The 23,121-nt window shown below is 37.7% G+C and overlaps 1 protein-coding gene and 1 pseudogene across 3 annotated transcripts in view; both read left to right on the top strand.

Annotated features, from left to right (window-relative positions):
* The window catches only part of SDK1 (sidekick cell adhesion molecule 1), an 885,268-nt gene that overhangs the window by 183,220 nt on the left and 678,927 nt on the right, over positions 1–23,121 (top strand). The window lies entirely within an intron of this gene.
* Positions 18,932–19,005, top strand: LOC140598415 (U4 spliceosomal RNA; annotated as a pseudogene).

The following is a 23,121-nucleotide window of genomic DNA, read 5'->3' as shown; positions in this document are numbered from 1 at the left end:
TTCCCATAGCAATGTATCATTTAGGAGTTACTGATTGCCTCACTTATGGCAGGTTTAGCTCCTGCTGTCTCCTACTGTTTTACTAGGTTGCTACCCTCTGGTTTTCTACAGCTTGGCAATATACCCTGATTTTTAGGTCTCTCTGTGCCCCTCTGCCCAGCTGTCCTACTGTATTTTTCTAACATTAGTTTTCCAAATTTTCTTCTTACTTTTCTAAAGTAAACTAGCATGTAACTCTGATATCCCAACAAATCAGGTTGTACAGTGATTAGGAGCCCAGATTCTGGAGCCTAATGATGTAGGTTTGAACCCAATAATCCCCAGCGTACCACCTGGGGACCTATGACAAATCACTTAACTTCTATCCCTCCCTGTATAGTGGAGATCATCACAGTACCTCCTTCATAGGGTTATTGTGAAGACTGAAATAAGCCATGTAAAAAAAATGTTAAATGTACATGGGGACACTGAAGAACTAGTTGACTGTAATGTTAGGATAAATTCCAAGTTGTTGTTCTGTATAATTATATCAAGTGCATGTATTTGCATGTACACATGTTTCTCATTATGAGAGATGATGTGTAGAGAGTCCTAGTAGTAAGGTCTTAAAAATCCTCTAACTCCAAACTAAGGACATTAGATTTTATCCTGATGCAGGATATTAAGCAGGAGGGCGATCTTTTCAGATCTGCTGTTTAAAAAGCTTTCTCTGGAGATCTAGTGAAGGATGGATGAGATGTTGTTAAGTCCAGTGTCATGAAAACTGCTAAGGCAGAGGCATAATAATCCCAGTGAGAACTGTAAAGTGTATTTAGAGATTTCAGGAAGTACCATTGCTAGGACTTGGGATAAGGAAGGAAGGAAAGGAAGCTAGGATGATACCTAGATTTCTGGTTTAGAGTAAGTGGATATATGGGGATTTGATCCATGAAAACTAGGGGAGGAATGAATTTGGGAATGGGAAGATATTGAGTTCAGTTTTGGACTAAAACATCCTGAGGCCTTTGGGGAGAAATGATGATGGGCAGCCGAATAGATGTGACCTAGACACATGAGAGAATTGAAGATTTAGATGTTAGCATCTAAAGGTGGAGAGAGGTTTTAATCCTGCTAGTATATGGGGTTACAGACGTGGAATAACAGCATGAAAAGAGAAGAGGGCTGAAGATGAAGACAGGGACCCCAGCATTTAAGATGTGGGAGAGCACCCTGAGAGGGTGACTGAAGTAGGAAGGAAATAGGAAGAGAACAGCCAGAAGAGAAAGACTCTCTGAAAGGAAGCAGTTATCACCGCGGTCAGATGGCACAGAGATTTCATGTCAGCTCAGTTGGTAAGGGCATCTGTTGGATTTGGCAACACAAGAGGTGTTGGCAACACAAGAGGTGTTGGCAACACAAGAGGTGGCAACACAAGAGTGGTGTAGGCCAGAGCAGGTTCCTGAAGTGGCACTGAGAAATGGCAGTTTATAGGGATTGCACAGAGAATGATAAGCAAAGTAGTGACAAGCGTACTCTTAATCTGTTTCGGTAGGTTGACAAGAGTAGACAATACAGCAGCTGGAAGGAGATGATGCAAGGTTGAGGGAGGTGTGTATGTCAGATGAACAAAACTTGGGCAGTGCCCTAAATCTAGGGATTAGAGTAAAAATAAAGGTGATGAGGTAGGTAGGTGATTGATGTGAAGTTCCTAAAGAGATGAGGGAGTATGGAGCTCTGTAAAAATGGGGAGCCCTTTCCCACAGAATATGCAGGTGAGAGGGAAGAAAAGGATGGGATATAAAGTACAGGCAAGTTTGGGTCGGAGGCAGAGCAGGCAATGGTAAGAACAAGGATAGCTGAATTTTCCTTTGTGAATTGAGGAGTGCCTTCTGAGGAAGGTGAGAGAGGAGATGGAGAGCAAGGGGACTCAGGACAGGTGGAGGGGAGCTGCGTTGGCACCCATGCCTCTGTGCAGGGCCGCCGCCACCCTGGGCCCTACCAGTCATGCAGCCACGTGGAATTTGAATAAAGTGTATGTAATCCAACTTCCACAGTCTTTCATTATATGTAAAATGTTTTGATACTGAGAATTTATATTTAACATAGGACTGAACAATTTACTGAAATTTAGGCTAAAGTAAATATTTGATGAACAGTACATGTATAAAGTTAAATAGTTCATCAGCCTCTAGGAGTCCTGCTCTATTTCAAAATGTTAACATTTTTTTTTTCTTTCAACTAACTGACCATTTGAAAGCCACCTGTATTCAGTCAAACCAGTATAGTAAGGGAGAGACTTGCTGAAGCACATAAAGGTGTTGCTCTGGGCAGCTGCCAAGAAAATAGACTTCAAATGGGAGTGTTAGCATAGTATACGGGTTTCTTTGCTTATGAGCTCTGACTGTAATACTGATTTTTTTTTTTGTATATAGAAAAAATAATTTGCTCAAAACTCATTAGAATGAATAAAACGTGTATCTTAGTACCAGGAAGAGAGGATTAAATTTTTTATTGAGTTAAATTTGTAAGTTTATCAAAGGTTATGGCTGACTTAGGTGATTAAGAATAATCAAGTTATGGGCATTTTTGTGTCTTCTCTGTTCAACATTTTTGAGGCCCTTGCCACGTCACCTTTTTTTTTCTTTTTTCCAGAATGGTAGCATTTCATCTAAACTTTTCAGAACGAGAGTACTTTTTTTTTTAAGGATTCTGGGATGATACAGATATCTGAGATTCTTAGATGCTGGCCATATGTTGCTTTTACTAAGGGTCTGGTTTCTTTCTTTTGCTTTCTAGAAGCAGGTGATTGATACTGGAAATTGACAGGTTTGAAGTGATGTACCTACACACTAATAGCATGGATTTATTCATTTTGAATCCTCGGGATATTCTTGCCTGTAAGCATCATTGGAATAAAGTTAATCTTGTGGTTGCTGTATGGAAAATAAAAGGCAAAGTTATTTTGAAAGTACATTAACTAAAAACCTTTACTACTAACATGTTACATTAAGAAAACTCGTAATTTTGTGTTTACTTGCTTCATGACTAACATCATAATGCAGTCTTGCAAACATTTAAAAAAATGAAAAGCTTTTTCCAGTGTGCTATGTTATATTATAGAAAAATTTCCTACAGTGATGTCCTGTATATGGTGACATTTAGAATTCAAAGAGATACATAGTTATGTGACTTTGAGAATTTCTCTTCCTTCCACCTCCACCCTATTAGTAACCTCATTGTTTATTCTTTCTAAAAGTCTTATAAGATTTTTTAATAATCACATCCCTCTTGCTGCTGTGATAGCCCTCCCCCCTTTTTGTTTTCTGATTCCCCCCCGCCCCACTTCAGAGCATATTCCATTGGGAAGTCCCTAATGATGTCAGTTAAACCTTCCACCTTAATCAACCATCAGAAAATCACGTGTGACCACCTTTTTTTTTAATTTTTTATTTTTTTGTAATTTTTAATGCTATGCATTCCTGCCTTACCTCCATTCTGACACCATGATAGAACTGGCCCTGCAGCCACAGTCCCACTGTCCTCATCCTTCCATGGATGTCTGGAACCATAGCAGAACTTAGAGCCCCATGTCCCTAATATGACATCCCTATACCGGTGCCTGAGTAGGGCAAATGCCTTGATACTGCAGCAGATGCCTTTCCCAGTGCTTATGACAAGTGCTCTGAAACTTGACTTTGGCTGTGGTCCCTACAACCAGAGGTCCTGATTGGGTAACTGTGGTAGGCTGAAAAGTGACCCCTTCCCACTCCCGAATATTCAGCATCACATCCCCAGATCTGTGAACATTCCCATATTTGGAAAAGGAGTCTTTGCAGATGTGATTAAATCCAGGATCTGCAGATGAGAAAATTATCTTGGATTATCTGGGTGGGCTCTGAATGTCACTACAAATTTCATTAGAGACACACAGAGAAGACAGACTGAAGAGGAGGAAGCATTATGGCCATGAAGGCAGAGACTGGAGTGATGTGGCCACATGTAAAGGAATGCTGGCAAGCGACAGAAGCTGGAAGAGGCAAGGAACAAACTTTTTCTTAGAGCCCCCATAGTGGGACAGCCTTGCCATCACCTTGGCTTCAGAATTCTGGCCTCCAGAAACCTAAAAGAGTAAATTTCTGTTGTCTTAAGCACCCAGTTTGTATTTTGTTATGGCAGCCACAGGAAACTGATCTGGTGGCTTCGGATGGAGGAATGTGCATTTTTGACAAGCACCTGGGTTATTCTGATGCAGGTGCTCACCTTACTACACTGGACATATGTTCGGGTAGAAGGAGGGGCTACCTGTTTGCACTCTTTGACATGCAGCCAGTGTGAGATGACACCTAGCATCTCAAGTTGACACTTGGGCAGCATTTTTTACTGGACTGAGAGACAGTAGTGTTCTTTAGTTCTCCTGGAACTGTAATTCAGGTTTGTTTGGATTAGCTATTGACCTGGGTTAGTCTAGGTCTATAAAGTAATCTTGTTCATTACTCCATTTTGTTACAAAGCATGGCTGTATGGTGGGAGAGGAGAAAAGTAGGGAAATTTTAGAAAGTATAGGTTATGTGTTGTTTTTTTTAATATGGAGAACTTTGTCGTTTTCATTAAAATGCTAAGTTTTTCATTATAATTTCTTTACTATTCATGGTAAATAACAACTGTTTTTGTCTTTCTTACATAAACCTGGACACAAGATTGATTGGTTGGCAATTTATTTATACATGTCTTATTCTACAACATTTTTGAGGCTCTACGCAGTGCCTCATAATACATAATACATAATACATAAATACAATATAGAGAAAAGGAAATCAAGTTCTAAGGCAAAATCGATATAGTCAGATCATAAAAACTAACTCAGTTTCTGGAGTTTCATCTTTATCATTCATTTCAATATTACATGTTTTTCTTTGAAATTTCCCCTTTAAAAATGAACTTTAATTTTTGTTAATAAATGCATTTAAATTTTTTTCAGGTCTCCCCAGATTTACTTGTACTCGTGTGTATGTGTATGCATGTGCGTTAAATTCCATGAAGTGTTATCACAGATGTAGGATCGTATTTCCACAGTCAAGATCCAAAATAGCTCTGTTCCTATAAGGATCCCTCCTGTGGTGTTTTCATAACCACCCCCTCCCCACCCCAGTCCCTAATCTGTAGCAATGACAAGTTTGTTTTCCATTCCTCTAATTTGTCATTTCAAAAATGTCATAGTATGTAACTTTTTAGGATTTGCTTTTTCACTCAGCATAATTTCTTTGGTCATCATCTAACTCGTTCTATTTATCAGTAGTTCCATTCCTTCTTACTGCTGAAGAGGATTCCACGATCTCCATCTACCACAGTTTGTGCAACCAGTTTGTGCAACTATTTGCCTATCGAGGGACATCTGGTTTATTTCCAATAGTTTATTTCCAGTCAATAGTTTTTGACTATTGCCAGTAAAGCTGCTGTGAACATTATGTGTAGGTTTCTCTGGGATAGATGTCCAACCATGCAGTTGCTGGGTTGTAGAATAATTGCATGTTCAGTTTTATAAGAAAATGTCAAACTATTTTTCAGAGTTGCTATATAATTTTAATATTCTACCAACAGTTTATATGAATGATAGTTTCTCTGCATGCTTGCCAGTATTGGGTATTATCATCATTTTCGAGTTTAGACATTCTGGTAGGTATATAATGATAGCTTGTTGTGGTTTAACATTGCCCTAATGGCTGTTGATTTGAACATCTTTTTGATGTCTGTTCATATTGTTTGCCTATTGTATAGTTGGGTTTTTTTTTTTGTTGTTTTGAGAGTTCTCTATATATTTAGACACTTGTTCTTTGTTGGATATGTAGTTTGAAAACATTTTCTCAAAGTCTGGGGATTTTTTTCATCCTCCTAACAAGATCTTCAGAAAGCCAAGGTTTTCAATTCTGATGAAGTCCAGTTTATCAATTTTTCTTTTATGGATTGTGCTTTTAAGAGTCAAGTCTAAAAACTTGTTGCCTACCATTAATTAGTTCCTGAAGATTTTCTCCAATGAAAAAAACTTTTTTTTTTCAGAGTTTTAAGCTTTATGTTTAAATCTGTGATCTACTTTGAGATAATTCCTGCATAAGATTGGAGATTTAGGTTGAGGTCCTACCCACTCCCACCCCGTTCGCCCACGTATATCCAAGTGCTCCAGCTCCATGTGTTGAAAAGGCTATTACTTCATTGAATTGTTTTAACATGTTTGAAAAACAAAGTCGAGCATATTTGCATGTGCGTTTTTCATGGTTCTCTGTTCTGTTCCATCCATCTATATATCTGTCTGCCAGTACCACATAATCCTGATTAATATAGACTGTAGGCCCTAATATTGGGCAGAGTGATTCTTTTCACTTTGTTCTTCTCTGTCAAAATTATTGTAACTATTCTAGGTTTTTTACCTTTACATAGGCATTTTTGAGAAATCTTGTCTATGTCTACAGTGTGTATATTTGTACTTTGATTTTGAGAGAAATCATGCTAAACTAATAGATCAGTAAGTGGGGGAAGGATTGACATTCTTTAAGGGAAGTTTGCTAGTCATAAATTCTTTTAGTTTTTCTTTGTCTCAGAATGTTTTTATTCCCTCTTCATTCTTCAAGGAAGATTTTATTGATATAGAAGTTATGGTTGACAGTTCTGTTCTTTCAGCACTTGAAGAATATGTCACTTCCTTCTGGCCTCCACAGTTTTTGCTTGAGAAATCTGTCATTTGAATTGTTATTCCTCTATAATTAAGATGTTGTTAATCTCGCACTGATTTCAGGTTTTTTTTTCCTTTAGTTTTCATTAATTTGCTTTGGTGTGGATTTTTTGGGGGTTTATTATGTTTAGGATTTATTAATTTTCTTGAATCTGTAGATTTATGTCTATTGCTGAATTTGGAAAATACTATTTCCTCAAAATATTCTTTCAGCTCACTAGCTTCTTCTCTCTGGGACTCCAATGATACAAATTTTGGAACTTTTGTTACTGTGCTGGAAGTCCAGAGGCTATGTATTTTCTCTGTGTAGTTCTGATCAGTAAGTTCTGGGGTTCAGTCTTCAATCCTCTTATCTATATTTTCCCAATTGAATGTTTCCAGGAAGTTTCTTCTTTAATTTCTCTTACTGTATTTTTCAATTCTATAACTTTTATTTGGTTTCTTTTTTATGACTTCTATTTTATTTTTTTTGGAGATTATCTTTTCCCTTTTTTTCATTTTTTTTCAAGAGAATTTGCAATTGCTTGGTGATGTGTCTTTATGATGGCTACTTTAGAATTCTTGTCAGGCACTGTGGAAAACAGTATGGAGGTTCCTCAAAAAATGAAAAATTGAAGCACCATATGATCCAATAATCCCACTATAGTATGTTTACCCCACCACCAAATGAAAAGACTAATTCAGAAAGATAAATGCATCCTATGATTATTGCAGCATTACTTTAAAAAGCCAAGATATGGGAGTAACCCAAGTGTCTAGCAATAGACAAAGGCATAAAGGAAGATATGCTGCACATACACACACACACACACACACACGATGGAATATTACTTGGCCACAAAAAGGATGAGTTCTTGTTTGTTTTTTGTTTTTGTTTTTTGTTTTTTTTTATTTACGATAGTCACACAGAGAGAGAAGGAGAGGCAGAGACATAGGCAGAGGGAGAAGCAGGCTCCATGCACCGGGAGCCCGATGTGGGACTCGATCCCGGGTCTCCAGGATCGCGCCCTGGGCCAAAGGCAGGCGCTAAACCGCTGCGCCACCCAGGGATCCCCTTGTTTGTGACAACATGGATGGACCTTCAGGATATTATGCTAAGTGACATAGACTGAGAATGCCATACAATTTTACTTATATGTGGAATCTAATAAAACAAAACAAATAAACAAAAAGCAAGAATTAGACCTATAAATATGGAAAACAAAGTGGTGGGTGCCAGGAGGAAGACAGATGGGAGAATGAATAAAATAGGTGAAGAGGAGTGGACGGTATATGCTTCCAGTATGGAATGAGTAAGTCATGGTAATAAAAGGCACAACATAGGGAATATAGTCAGTGTATTTTAATAGTGTTGTATAGCAATGCTTGTAGGGAGCACAGCAGAATGTATGGAAAAGTTGAATCACTAACTATTCAAGTTGTACACCTGAAACTAATGTAATTTTGTATCAACCATATTAAAAAAATTAAAAATAAATAGAATTTTTATCAGAAAATTCTAACATGTGTTAGAGTGTTGGCATTGGTTGATAATGTTTTCTCATTTAGTTTGTGATTTTCCTGGTTTTGGGTATGATTTATGATTTTTAATTGTATCTTGGATATTTTGGCTGTCAAGTGTTAGTTCCTACTTATACCTTTTATTTTAACTGATAGTTACCATGTTTAGGTTCAGCACTTGGGTCGTGGTCTACTTTTGTTGGTGGTTCCAATGACACCTTAATTTTTAGAGCCTTTGTTGTGCTGAAATGCCTTTTTTTTTTTTTTTTTTAAATCTGGTGCCTCTGGGCCTTTCACTGATTCCTGTTGCTGCCTCCTAAAAGTGCAGAAGGTGCTTTTCTGTTCTGGGCTGCTTGATGACTGAGTGGAAGAAGGGGCACTCAGACCTGGCAGGGAAGAGGAATGCTGTTTCCAGCCACTTATTATCAGTGAGGTTCTTAACTGAACCCCCTTTCTGACAGTGCTGTGCTTACATGGTGTCATTGCTGGGATTCCTGTTGATCAAGGGGAGAAATGTGCTTACCTAGCTCTCTCCTTTGCTAGTTTAGAAGAGGAGAAACACCAGGCATGGTTTGCTTTCTTCTTTTAAGTCGAGGTTCATAAAACACCTACCATTTTGTTATGCCTCCAGTCTTGGCATCCCTGACCAATTCACTTCTTATTTCTGCCTTTCAGAAGTATTGCATGATGAGGATATAACTCTCTTAATTGATTCCTGTGCTCTTTCCCAATCTCTTCCCATACGGACCATTTACATTTCCTCTTCTCTCCATTCATCCTCCCAATTTTATAACTTTTGGTTGAATCAGAACATGGTGCTTACGTTTTATGACTGTTCATTGTTTCTAGCTGGTGCATACTGTATCCCATGAGGAAATTTCTTTTCTTCACAAGTTTCTGTTCTGCTTGGTTTACTTTGTACCTGTTATTAGCTTATCACTAAAGTGCATGAAGTTGAGCTTAATATGGCCAAACATACCAGTTGACTTATCATTTCCCATTTTTTTCTTTTTAAAATCATTTCTTCTTTTCTTTCCCTTGGAGATGTTCCTCTGTGATCTGGGCTTCAATCTGAGCTGGTTGCTCCATGGGCCTTCTCTAGAGCTCCCATCACGGGATGCACATCACTACCATTCTGCCTCCTTCCTTTGCCAGCCTCCTTTGCTGTCTCTCTGTTGTTTATTTCAATCCTTATTTGTTGGTGCATACCCTCTGGGAGTTTCCTGAGAATGCATCTGTGAGAAGGAAGCTTTTATGCACTTCAGAACTTTGAAAATGCCTTTATTTTACTCGCACACTTGTCTAGGTATGAAATTCTTGGCTGAAAATCATTTTCCTTCAGAAATTTCAGTCTTGCCTGTTGCCTTACAGCCCCAGTGATTCTCCTGTGAAATAAAATGTATTCTAATTCTTGTATTTGTTTTTAAATTCTTGTATTTGATGTACAAAAATATGACTACTTTTAGATAGTTCTCTTTGATGTTTTAAAACTTTGCATTAGTAGGCCTTGATGTGGCATTGTGGCACTGGACTGGATCTTTGTCCCGGGAAAATCTCATTGTCTTTCCCCTTGTGTTTCCCTTCTTGCTTTATGGGATTTTTGTCTCTTTTGTATATTGTTTCATCCTGAGTGCCTAGGACACTGTCTTTACAAAGTAGGCACTCTGTGCAATGAATATTTGTTAAATGAGTGAATAAGTGAACTACTGTTGGGGAGTATGTTTCCTGGATTTATCTTTTAATTGTCTTTCCTCTTCTATTGTAGAGCTCTCTTACTTTTTGTTTTGTGCACAGGGAGATTCCTTCAGTGGATCTTACCACTTACCTGGTGTTTTGTCTGCTAGTATAGTATTATTTCTATGATATTATTTTCTCCCCACTTCTTTCCCTCATAATAAATATATATGTATATATTTATATATACATATATATGTATTTGTGTGTATGTATATATGTATGTATATGTTTTTATAAAGCATCTTTATGGTCAGAGTCCTGGAAAGAAACAGAATAATCTAACAGGTATATAGTCTATCTGGAATTGGCTTTTACATATATAAGTGAGAGGTAGAGGTTAAGATTTATTTTTTCCAGGGGCACCTGAATGTCTCAGTTGGTTAAGCTCAGGACTCTTGATCTCAGCCCAGGTCTCATTCTCAGTGTCAGGAGTTCAAGCCCTACACTGGGTTCCATGCTGGGCATGGAGCCTACTTTAAAAAAAAAAAGATTTATTTTTTCCATATATGTGTCTGGGCACAACATCATGATTAATATGATCATCCTTTCTCTTAGGCATTACATTGTCACATTCGTCATAAATTAAGAGACTTTGTTTATGTAGGACTCTATTTGTTTAAGAAAGTAGAGATTATTGTTATCTTTTATCTCTTCTTGTGCCATTACTACACTATGTTTTAAAATTCAATTTAGTTAGCATATAGTGTATTATTAGTTTCAGTGGTAAAAATCAGTGATTCATCAGTTGCATGTAACACTCAGTGCTCATTACATCATGTGCCCTTATTAGTGCCCATCTTCCAGGTACTCCATCCACCTATCTTCCCTCCAGTAACCCTCAGTTTGTGACATGTAGTTAAGAGTCACTTATGGTTTGCTTCCATCTCTGTTTTTATCTTATTTTTTCTTCCCTTCCCCTATGTTCATCTGTTTTCTTTCTTAAATTCCACATATGAGTAAAATCACATGGTATTTGTCTTTCTCTGACTTACTTCACTTAGCATAATACCCTCTAGTTCTATCCGTGTCTTTGCAAGTGGCAAGATTTCATTCTTTTTGATGGCTGAGTAATATTCCTCTCTCTCTCTCTCTCTCTCTCTCTCTCTCTCTCTGTGTGTGTGTGTGTGTGTGAGAGAGAGAGAGAGAGAGGGAGAGGGAGAGGGAGAGGGAGGGAGGGACCTTTATCCATTCATCTATCGAAGGACATTTATGCTCTTTATGTAATTTTGTTATTATGGATGTTGCTGCTATATAAATATTGGGGTGCATCTGCCTCTTCAAATCATTATTTTTGTATCCTTTAGATAAATGCCTAGTAGTGCAATCGCTGGGTTGTAGGGTAGTTCTATTTTAACTTTTTGAGGAACTGCCATACTGTTCTCCAGAGTGGCTGCACCAATTTGCGTTCCCACCAACAGTGTAAGAGGATTCCCCTTTCCGTGCATTTTTGCCAACATCTGTTGTTTTCTGACTTGTTAATTTAGCCATTATGACCAGTATGAGGTGGTATCTCATTGTGGTTTTGATGTGCATTTCCCTGATGCTGAGTCATGTTGAACATTTTTCACGTGTCTATAAGCCATTTGAATGTCTGTTGTGGAAAAATGTGTGTTCGTGTCTTCTCATTTCTTGACTGGATTATTGGGTTTTTTGGGTGTTGAGTTTGATAAGTTTTATAGATTTGGATACTAGCCCTTTATCCAGTATGTCATTTGCAAATATTTTCTCCCATTCAGTAGGTTGCCTTTTAGATTACCACACTATTTTAATGACTCTAGTTTTATAAATAGGCTTTATATTTGGTAATGAAAGTCTCTAAATTTGTTCTTCTTCAACACTGTCTTATTATTGACCTTTTTTGTATTTCCTTGTAACTTTGTAAAATCAAAGTCAAATCACAGACACACACCAACACGTAAAAGTACTCTGCTAAGATTTTGAATGGGATTGCATTAAATCTAAAGGTCAGCTTGAGGACAGTTGACATCATTACAGTTCTGTATCTTTTAATGCATGACTTTAGTATATTCTATTTAAAATTTTGCATTTTTAAAAACCAAAGTGCAAAGGCTTTTGTCTATTTATTCCTTGGAGTATCTTGGCTACTTAGTAGGAATTTGGTATTATATTTGTAGTAGATTCTTACACCCCTTTTTGCATAAGGTATACTTTGAGTTTTGAAGTTGTTATATACTTTATCACTTTGAAATGTGGTTCCAAATGGTTTGAAACTCATGAATCCTCCCTGTGTTTTGCTTTGTTTTATTTATTTTTATTTTTTTTAAAGATTTTATTTATTTATTCATGATAGAGAGGGGCAGAGACACAGGCAGAGAGAGAAGCAGGCTCCATGCTGGAGTCTGACGCGGGACTCGATCATGGGACTCCAGGATCACGCCCCAGGCCAAAGGCAGGTGCCAAACCACTGAGCCACCCAGGGATTCCCTGCTTTGTTTTAAACCTTATCTAAAGTTGACAGATATTCAGGATAGGGCTGGATGTAGCTGCTCCCCAGTGCCATCAAGAACTCAGGCTCTTAATGTCTTTCTACCTCTCCTTCCTTACTATGTTGATGTTTGTCCCTATGCTTGCTGCCTCATAGTTGAGGCAACACTTGCCTATTCCAGGCAGGAAGTAGGAAGAAGGGCCAAGAGATGAGGGGAGATGACTGCAGAATGTATTTATTTTTTTCTCTGTTCTAAAACTAAGAAAGCAGGTGCTTTCCCAAGCCCCCACCCCACAGATCACTGCTTCCAGAACTGAGAACTGCTATTGGCCAGAACTCAGTCCCACAGACCGTCTGGACCTTTCACTAATCAAGGACAGTGAGGTCACCATAGTGACCACTTTGTTTAAACCAGTTGTAACTCCTATCCTTGGCCTGGGTAAGGGCCTCTTCTCCCTCTCTACTGCTATTTGACCTGACTGGGGTTATTTTAGCAGAAGAGGAGAGAGAAATATTGTGTAGGTAGAAGAAGGTGTCAGTCACATTTATTGAGGTTTCTCAATAAATAATATGTTAGTTTTTGGAAATTTGCCTGTTTCTAGACAGCAAAGAAAGTGATTTTAATTTTGAGTATTTTTGTTTTTTGTCCAGCATTTTAAAATTAAGTAATTTTGGGATAAGTGTTTATTTTGATGTCTTTTCTTTCTTTCTTTCTTTCTTTCTTTCTTTCTTTCTTTCTTTCTTTCTTTCTTTCTTTCTTTCTTTCTTTTTAAATGTATTAAGATCTGGTGATATTTTAGGATGGTAAATGGCATTCCTTTTTCCACAAACTATTGCTTCCTGGAGTGTTTAGGCATAATGGCATTTATCTGTATAATTGGAAAATGCTTTCTAAATTTCCATCAGCCAAATGGTAAATGGGGATAATAACTGTAGTGCATGTGGGTCACATACTGTGACCTGCTTGCTGTATTATATTTTGGTATGATTAAGTTATGCCTTACATAAGAATAGTCTGGAAAAGATGGAAATTGGTGAATTGAATTACTTTATCTGAGAAGGCTTAGTTACTGAATTATTAAATTTCAGAAACTCTGCTTTAGAATCTGAATCAGTAAATATCTTTACCATAGGTGTTTATGTCATTGAAAAATGGAAATTGCTTTTGTAGATTTGTTGTTATTTGATGACAGTTCAGATTTTATAAATGATTTTTTTCAGTCTTTGGAAGGAATTTGAAAATGTGCTTTTAGAGAAGAGCAGGAGGTCTGGTAGTTTATAATATGTTACTAGGTCATATCACTTGATGTATACAAAATCTCATTCACTCGGTTTCCAAATTTAATGATTTGAATCTTGCCATTCCCCCTCTCTTATGTCTATCTTTATTTTATAGATTATATTATTTAGCCTAATGTGCCAATTTGAAAATAATTAGGAATACAGCTGACTCTTGAACTCTTGGTTAGGGGCACCAACCCCTGAACAATCAAAAATATGCATATAACTATACTTACTATAGCTTACTGTTGACTGGAAGTCTTATCAATAACAGGAACAATTGGTTAACACCTATTTTGTATGTTATATGTATTATATATTGTATTCTTATACTAAAGTAAGCTAAAGAAAAGAAAGCGCTATTAAAATCATAAAAAGGGCAGCACGGGTGGCTCAGCAGTTTAGTGCCGCCTTCAGGCCAGGGTGTGATCCTGGAGACCTGGGATCCAGTCCCACGGCAGGTTCCTTGCATGGAAGCCTGCTTCTCCCTCTGTCTGTGTCTCTGCCTCTCTCTCTGTGCCTCTCATGAATAAATAAATAAAATCTTAAAAAAAATCATAAAGAAGGGAAAATGCACTTACAGTACTGTATTGTATTTATTGGGGAAAAAAAAACAGATTTAAGTGAACCCTGTAGTTCAAACCGGTGTTGTTCAAGGGTCAACTATGTTTGTGATGTCAAGTAGCTTCATTTAGTCATTGTGAATCAGTAAGTTACAAGAAGTAATTTAAGGGCCCAAATAGTGGAATTATTATAAATTGGAGAAGGAATGAATTTTCTTTTAAAGATTTTATTTATATTGGGATCCCTGAGTGGCTCAACAGTTTAGCGCCTGCCTTCGGCCCAGGGCGTGATCCTGGAGTCCAAGGATTGAGTCCCACATCAGGCTCCCTGCATGGAGCCTGCTTCTCCCTCTGCCTGTGTCTCTGCCTCTCTCTCTCTCTCTCTGTCTCTCATGAATAAATAAATAAAATCTTTTTTTAAATTATTATTTTATTTATTCATGAGAGACAGAGGGAGAGGCAGAGACATATATAGGAGGAGGGAGAAGCAGGCTCCCTGCAAGTAGCCTGATGCAGGACTCGATCTCAGGACCCTGGGATCACGACCTGAGCCAAAGGCAGACGCTCAACCACTGAGCCACCCAGGTACCTCAAGAATGAATGAATCTTAAAATTATTTACCTTACTTATAGAAACCAGTTCTGGTTATCTGCATTTTCTCATTGCTTTGTTTCTTGTCATGTGGCATTTTTATCATTCATTCAGAGAGAGGTGAGGGAGAGGCAGAGGGGCAGGAATGGAAAGAATCTCAAGCAGGCTCCATGCCCAGTGCAGAGCCCAACTTGGAGCTCAGTCTCACGACCCTGAGATCATGGCCTGAGCTGAAATCAGGAGTTGGATGCTTAACTGACTGAGCCACTCAGGTACCTCTGGCATTTTTAAACTAAGAAATCTTATACTGGATTCTCAACTGAAGAGCAGCCTTTTTATTTTTGATAGAGAAATATCTCCTTTTACATTATAAATAATACATAAACATTCAAGAACAAATCACAGCTGATTTGAAACATATCTTAAGTGGAAATTTCATAGGATATTATATACATACATAGGATTCAATTGGATTGCGCAGATGTTAATGATTTTGGTGGCTTGTGAAGTGTTCAGTTTAACTGTCATGTATGATGGTTTGTGTGTTATAGAAATGAATTTGGAGAGCAAGCTAGTTAAGAAATGTTCAAACTTGGGCAGCCCCGGTTGCTTAGATGTTTAGCACTGCTGTCAGCCCGGGGTGTGATCCTGGAGGCTCGGGATCGAGTCCCACATTGGGCTCCCTGCATGGAGCCTGCTTCTCCCTCTGCCTGTGTCTCTGCCTTTTTCTGTGTGTCTCTCATGAATAAATCAATAAAATTTTAAAACAAAGAAAAGAAATGTTCAAACTCTATGACCGAGAGGTTGCCTAAAGTAGACTTCCTATTGATGAATCTTGGCTCTTGGCTTCTCTCTAGCTTTTTTTTTTTTTTTTATTCTTGTCCAGTTTTAGAGTACTGTTTTCCAGTCATTGTGACAATTCTTTGAGCATCATGGTCTTATTCCAATGAATTCCTTGCCTACTAGGTATATCTAAAGTTGAACTCTGTTATTTAAAACCATCACCCTGAGTAGTATAATAAGCATGTGAAGTTTCAGCCAGCATCCACATCTCCCTGAGAAGTCTTGTGATTTCACTAGCCAGAATGTGTTTGTGCAAGAGTCAGAGTTGGGGAAAATAACTTGAAGAAAAAAAACCCTAAAGGGCCAGAGAACAGAGCACCAGCTGCTATGGAGTAGCATGAGGGTTGAATTCAAGTTTTAAGATGTGGATTAGAATCCTCCTGGCACTTAGCAGTTGTTTGACTTAGGTCATCACTGAATTATTCTGAGGTTTATTTTATTTCAATTTTAATTTACTTTAATTTTATTTTACATTATGTTATTTATTTATTTGATAGAAAAGAAGAGACAGTGTGCGCACAAGCAGGGGAGTGGCAGGCAGGAGAGGGAGAAGCCGGCTGTTCGCTGAGCAGGGAGCTAGATGCAGGGCTTGATCCTAGGATCCTGGGACCATGACTTGAGCTGAAGGTAGACATTTAACCCACTGAGCCACCCAGGCACCCTATGAGGTTTCTTTTTTGCCTCAAAGTTTTCTCTATCCTTTTTCTATCCCGTCTTCTCAATTGTTGGCTCACTTTATATTTGACAGAGAAACAGAAGCCATCAGATTAAAAACCCCCTCAAAATCTTCCAGAAATGACTAAGCTACATACATCTTCAACATTTCCTCCTTTTGTTAAATATTTAGGGTCCGTTATCTCCGCTGGAATTTGGAATTCCATCCTATTCTATCCTCCTAAGAAATGTGCAGTATCAATTTATTTTTTATCTTTTTCCTTTCCTAAAATTCAAATTGTTCCTTTTAAAACAGTTCTACAAGCATTCGAACATCCTCGAGACTCTTCTGTATTAAAAAAGAACTATGCCCTCCTCCAACTCTATGTCTGCCTAGCTATTGATTTCTGTCTCTCTCTTCCCACGTACAACAAACTTTGGGAAAGAGTTGTATGTATTTGCTGTCTCAGCTCATATTTTTCTAACTTGATTTCTACTTCCATCATTCTACCAAAATTGCTCTGGTTAAGATGATCAGTGCCCTTAGGGAAACCGGGCTGAAAGGATGTTCTTCAGTACACATCTTGCTTGAATTCCCAGTAGCATTTTTCACTAATAGTCTCTGAGTCCTTTTGAAATAGTTATAATAAGCCTTCAATCTTAGTTTTCTTCCTGCTTTCCAACTCTCCATATTTTGGGGGGGGGTGCTGAGTATCATTATATACTAGCCATTTGGTCTTGGTGCTCCCCAAAGCTAGTCCTACTACTGTTCCCAGTCAGTATTAAGCTTTTAGATGAGCGTGGTTTGGATTGTCCTCTTTGTGTATATATATTGATGACTCAGAAATTTGTCTGAGCTCTCATATTCTCTATCCAACCATCAACTCGATATTTTCACCTGGGTATTTCTAGGGTACTGCAAACTCGACATGTACTAGGCCAACCTCTTCTACTTGGTCAAGCACTACATAACTTAGTAGTCATCCTTGATGCCTTATCCACATTATCCCTAGATTTTATGGTTTTTCTTCCCAGATGTCTTTCCCACCTATCCTGTCCTCTTTTTCCGCTGCTGCCACTCTAACCCAAACTAACACCATCTCTTTCTTGGAAAACTGCAGTGGTTTTCTAGTGGATTTGGTCTCATCCATTCTGGTCCTCTTACTGTCTGTTTGCCACTCATTGCCACTGGGATTTCTGAAACATAAAAATAATACCACGCTACCCCACCTCCTTATTCTTGAGTGCCTTCCCATTGCTGTTAGGATAAAGACCAAAATTCTTAACATGGACTCTGGGGTCTGGATTTTACCTCCCTGCACTATCCCTTCCTTTCCTCTGGTGTGTGATTGAGCGCCTTGCTCCCTTCTGCTAGGGGGATTTACACTTCTTTCTTCTTTTCCTTCACCCAACTTTCCTCCTTCAAATGTTAGCACAGATGTCATTTCCACAGGGAAGTTTTCCCTGACTCCTGCAGAGACTGGATGAGGACTTGTAGGCTTTCCTTGTCCTTCATGTTCCTTTGTACACATATAGCTTTACATTTAACTTTGTGATAATTTGATGAATGTCTCTTTCCCCATGATACCAAGAACTGTGTCCTTTTTTTACCCCCATTTTAACCTTCATGCTGCAAAATACTTAGTATTGTATGGTTGGGACGTAGTTCTGAATGAGTGAATAAACGAGGAATGAATGAATGAATAAACGAAGAATGAATGAATGAATGGCATCAGATAGATTGGGGTTTGAGTCCTGGCTCTTACACTTACTTGTTATGTGACCTTGAGGAAGCTTCTACAGAGGTCAGTTTCTCTGAAAGCTTTTCTTCTTCATCTGTTGAATGGGGATATTAGAAGTGCATGGAGGCAGGGCTCAGTGGATTAAGTGTCTGACTCTTGATTTCAGCTCAACTTATGATCCCAGGATCATAAGATGGAGCCCCGTTTTTAGCTCTGTGCTTAGCTTCGAGTCAGCTTGAGGATTCTCTCTCCTCCTCCCTCTGTTCCTCCCCCTTCCCTCTCTAAAAAGAAAATAAATGAGGATAATATTTGTATGTAATATATAAATATAAATGAAAATTGCATAGCTGAGTCCAGCCTGTAATAAGTGCCAGTAAATCATCAGACAATCATGATTATTACTACAGGAGTCTTTGTAACCTCTGGTTTTCTAAAGTGAGTGAGTTTTCTGTGCATGTTTTTAAACTATTTTACCTTCAAGGAAAAAATGATGGGCTTAGGCCTTGTGAGCCCTCATCTCTGCTTCTCTCCTGTAATACCAGTCTTCCCATATGTTTTTCCATGTTAGTGTCTGATTTTAACACATTTCTTCCATAACTGGCTATACGAGGAGGATCTAATACAATGCTGACCTCAGCACCTGGACTGGCTTCTTTGACACGTAACAGGCATGTGGGCCCCATCTTTCTCCTTTAATCTCACTCCAGGCACCTGTAAGCTCAGGGCCATGTCCTCCATCTCAGAGTGCCAAGTGGATATAATATGTTCTTACTTTTAATCTCTCCTTTTTCCACAGCTGTAACCTAAAAACAATCATCCTCCTTTAGGGTGTTTTAACTATGTCTTAACCAGTCACTTAAATATTTTGTGTAGCTTTGCACAGTGGCAGTATCGTAGCCAATGAGGTTTATCCAAGACGTAATTATTGCTAATTAAATATTTTGTGTACTTATTTCTGAATACTGTTACACTAACACATCTTTCTCTGACTAAAATATAAAAATACACATTTCAAGTATATAAAATCATTTTTTTTAAAGATTTTATTTATTTATTCATGAGAGACACACAGAGAGAGAGGCAGAGACATGGGCAGAGGGATAAGCAAGCTCCATGCAGGAAGCCCAATGTAGGACTCGATCCTGGGACTCTGGGATCACTCCCTGAGCCAAAGGCAGATGCTCAACCGCTGAGCCACCCAGGCATCTCTAAAATAATTTTTTGGGACAGAGGAGCTTTTGCTTTCCATTGTTAGTAAGATAGTAAAGTTAAAACTCGACATGATTTTTCATTCTCTTTTCTTTTATGTATTTTTATTTATTTATTTTAAGAGAGCACAATGAAGGAGTGGAGGCGGCAGAGGGGCAGAAGGAGAAAGAATCTTAAGCAGGTTCCATGCCCAAATGCAGAGCCTGGTGTGGGACTTGATCTGGGGACCCCAAGATGATGACCTGAGCCAAAATCAGGAGTCAGACACCTAACCCACTGAGCCACCCAGGCACGCCTAGAAAAGCTATGCTTTTAAAGCCAACATTTATAATATACAATAAATATTTGCTTAAACGATTCATAGTATGTTTTTAACATTCTATAAAGTATCTTGGTCGAAATACATTTCAGTTTTATGTGACTTATTTCCCCGTTCCATGTTTTTATAGCAAATTTTTACAGACTTTATATTGTATGTTAAATTAGCTCTTATCTGGAGGAAAATGTGATTTTTTTCCTTTAGAATTTTCCATCAAACTATAGTTTATATTGAGTGTTTAAAAAAATAATATATCCTCTGTGACTTAGGCTAACATTTTGCTAGCTGGTGGTATGCTTGAGGAAGACCTATGAAAAGGGAGTGCACACACTCTTAGAAGCATTAAGAGTCAGAAATTTGAGTGTGGTGGAGCTAATTTTATAAAAAAGGCTGCTGCTGGAGAACTTCCCAGTGCAAATTGGAGTTTAGTCTCCACTCAGAGTGATCACTGGAATTCTGAGGACATCACTTCTCAGCCTTTTGGCTAAGATCAAGTGTGGAATTCTGAGGACAGATAACTTTTTGATTGATGATATGGGCTGGCTTCTGTGGTGAAGCAGAGGCTCTCATGTCTAGTTTGTCACCTTTGATGACCAATGGCATTCTCTAGAGGTTGTCATAATTCTTTCCAGTATTTTAATAACCTATACAAATCCAACTAGGAATAAAATTATTTAAACCAAAAATGAAAAATTTTGGAGAAATGGGTATAGAAAACAGTGAAAACCTCAGCATAATTTGAGATTTCAGCAGTTGAATACTGAAGTTGAGGAGAGGTATTTCTGGTAGAGGTACTCTCTTGTCCCTAACCATTGGTTTTTCTTATTATTTAATACCTATAAAAGCTTTTCTTTCTTCTTTGCATGGCTTTACATCCCTCTAATTGCTGAATTTTGTGTAATGTTGAGTTATTGGTGGGATCAAGCTCTTTATGTACTGTAAACATACTCTTCCTGATTAATTACTTTTTGGAGAGCGGGAAGTTCCATAAAGGAAGGTAGATCCGTATTCTCTTAGTGCTTATCTGACCATTCAGGCAGACTTGGAAGGTCTGGAAAGAGTGTCTGTTGAACCAGTTTAGGGCATTATGTTGGTGTTTAGTAGAGATTTTACAGCTTATGAATACAGCATTTCAGGGAGTCTACACTGAGTTATTCATTGGTCTAAAATCCTAACCAACTGTAGGGGTTTAGAAGAGGATTTACTAACCACACCTGAGACGTGCTCATGTGACCAAATCCTTTGTGAATAAAAGGTGCTATACTAATTTTCCATCACTCTGTTTCTCTGGACTGATAGTAAAGCACAGACATGATCCCTTTGAATGCTACTTCAGGAGGTGGTGGTTTTTCTCTCCTCAAATGGACAACTCTAAGAAGATGAGGTTTTGTTACTAGCTCTGTCTTGGCTTCTACTCTTATCATTGGAAGCACGGGGACATTAAACTCATGGGAAACTTTACTTTGTTTAGTTCATGGGATAGGAAGAGCCTTAGTGCCATTAAGCAAATTCTTAGCTTTACATGGTAGTTCTGGGAGCTGTGTTCTACAGGATATGGATGCAGATGTTGACCTTACAATGAGGCCCTGGACGTACTTCCCAAAATACTGATAGAAAGCACAACACTGAATCACTCTTTGTGATACTGGAGAAATGCTGGGTGCTTACCTGGAGAACATTATTCTGTCGTGGGGGTTCTGATCTAGTTTATGTCCTAACAAGTATCTGATTGGGTTGTGTCTTACCATTTGGGTTCTTTAGCTTGGGCTGTGAGCTCAGTCTTACAGTTTTTTTGTCAGGTTTTCTCATCTTCATCCACTCTTATCTCAGAATGAATGAGTATATCTTTTTTGAGCCATGTTCCATATCCACAGTTCATATGAAATTGCTTGTCATTCTCGCTTATCACTTAAAATAATAACTGACTCCTTTCTATTGTGGCATTTGCTAATAATGGCAGAGCTATCCAAATGATTATGATAATCTGTCAAGAGAATTGCACAAAGTATCCTCCCACTCCTTTCTCCAAAGCCAAGTTGAATTGAACAACATAAAGGGAATTATCATACCTAAGGATTTTGACTAATCTACTATGTGTTAGATTTATACCAAATGACTGGAAGTATTGAGGTTTTGAAATTGGAAATATTTATACACCATCCATGGTAAACATCTAGTTCTTTTTTAGTAGTATCTTTTTTTCTGGTTCTTTTGATAAATAGGCTGTAAAAATCTCTTTTTACACAGACACACACACACACACACACATCATGTGTACATTTGAAAAAATACATATAGTTAGTAAATAAGACTTTAAGGAAAGATACCAGAATGTTAATAAATGTGATTATACCCGGGTGGTAGAATTTGGAGTACTTTCTACTTTGTTCTGTACTTCTTGGGGAATGTGTTGTTTTTATGATCAATAAAAATATTTTTTCTTTAATAAGAACTGTTTATAATAGAAAGAATGCTTTTAAAATTTGCTATTAAAGACAGTAAAATTTGTATATGGATCAACATTTAAATTGGAGTTAAATACCACTTACATTTCTCAAGAAGAGGAAAATATTTTTATTCCTGTTATTAAAAGACCTACTGATGGTGTTTAAAAATTGTTGTTCACTGTACTTTTGATATATGTAAAAACTGTACCTGGTCAAATAGCTATCTAATAGGTTTTTGGGAAAAAGAGCTAGATATTCCTTCACCTGAGTGAATTTGTCTGCTTTCAGCTAATTTTCATAGTAAATTCTTTAAAATTTGGTATCTATTACTGAAATAGAATAGAAATCATAGCCTATCTTTGCAAGGTTTTTTAAGCACAAAGTTTGTTGAAACCTTTAAGAATTTGTCTTATAACCAATTTTTTCATTAATGATTTCTTTCTACATTTTTTTGAACTTATAATTTGAGCTAGGATTAAAAATGAACATAATCTTATGTTGTGTTTTAAATTGGACAGTATTTAATTAAAACTTTTTCTCTAGGGACACCTGAGTGGCTCAGTGTTTGAGCGTCTGCCTTCAGCTCAGGGCATGATCCTGGAGTCCCCAGATCAAGTCATCAGGCTCCCTGCAAGGATCCTGCTTCTCCCTCTGTCTATGTCTCTGCCTCTCTCTCTCTCTCTCTCTCTCTCTCTCTGTGTGTCTTTCATGAATAAATAAATAAAATCTTTTTTCAAAAAAATATCCTTTTCTCTAAATGAAAATTTCTTTCTTTCCCAAAGAATAAGACCTTATCTATTAGCTTATGCACTGGAACATTACTTGGAGAAATCTGAAAATGCATCACAAAGTTATCAGATCTTGCTTTTATATAGTTTTAAGCTTTCTAGAGTTTCTAATTGTCATACATAGGTGAGGTAATTATTACTGTTATTGTATTTCTTTAATGAGGATTTAAGCAGTTCCCTGCCTCAGATATTTATAATGTAATCTAAGAAATGAATATGTATCTTAGTATTTTTTTTAAGATTTTATTTATTTATTCATAGAGATGCAGAGAGAGAGAGAGAGAGAGAGGCAGAGACA

The sequence above is a fragment of the Vulpes vulpes genome, chromosome 3, assembly GCF_048418805.1.
Source record: "Vulpes vulpes isolate BD-2025 chromosome 3, VulVul3, whole genome shotgun sequence".
Classification (NCBI taxonomy): Eukaryota; Metazoa; Chordata; class Mammalia; order Carnivora; family Canidae; genus Vulpes; species Vulpes vulpes.
The sequence above is the reverse complement of the archived record's forward strand: the minus strand, read 5'-3'. Positions and strand labels throughout refer to the sequence as shown.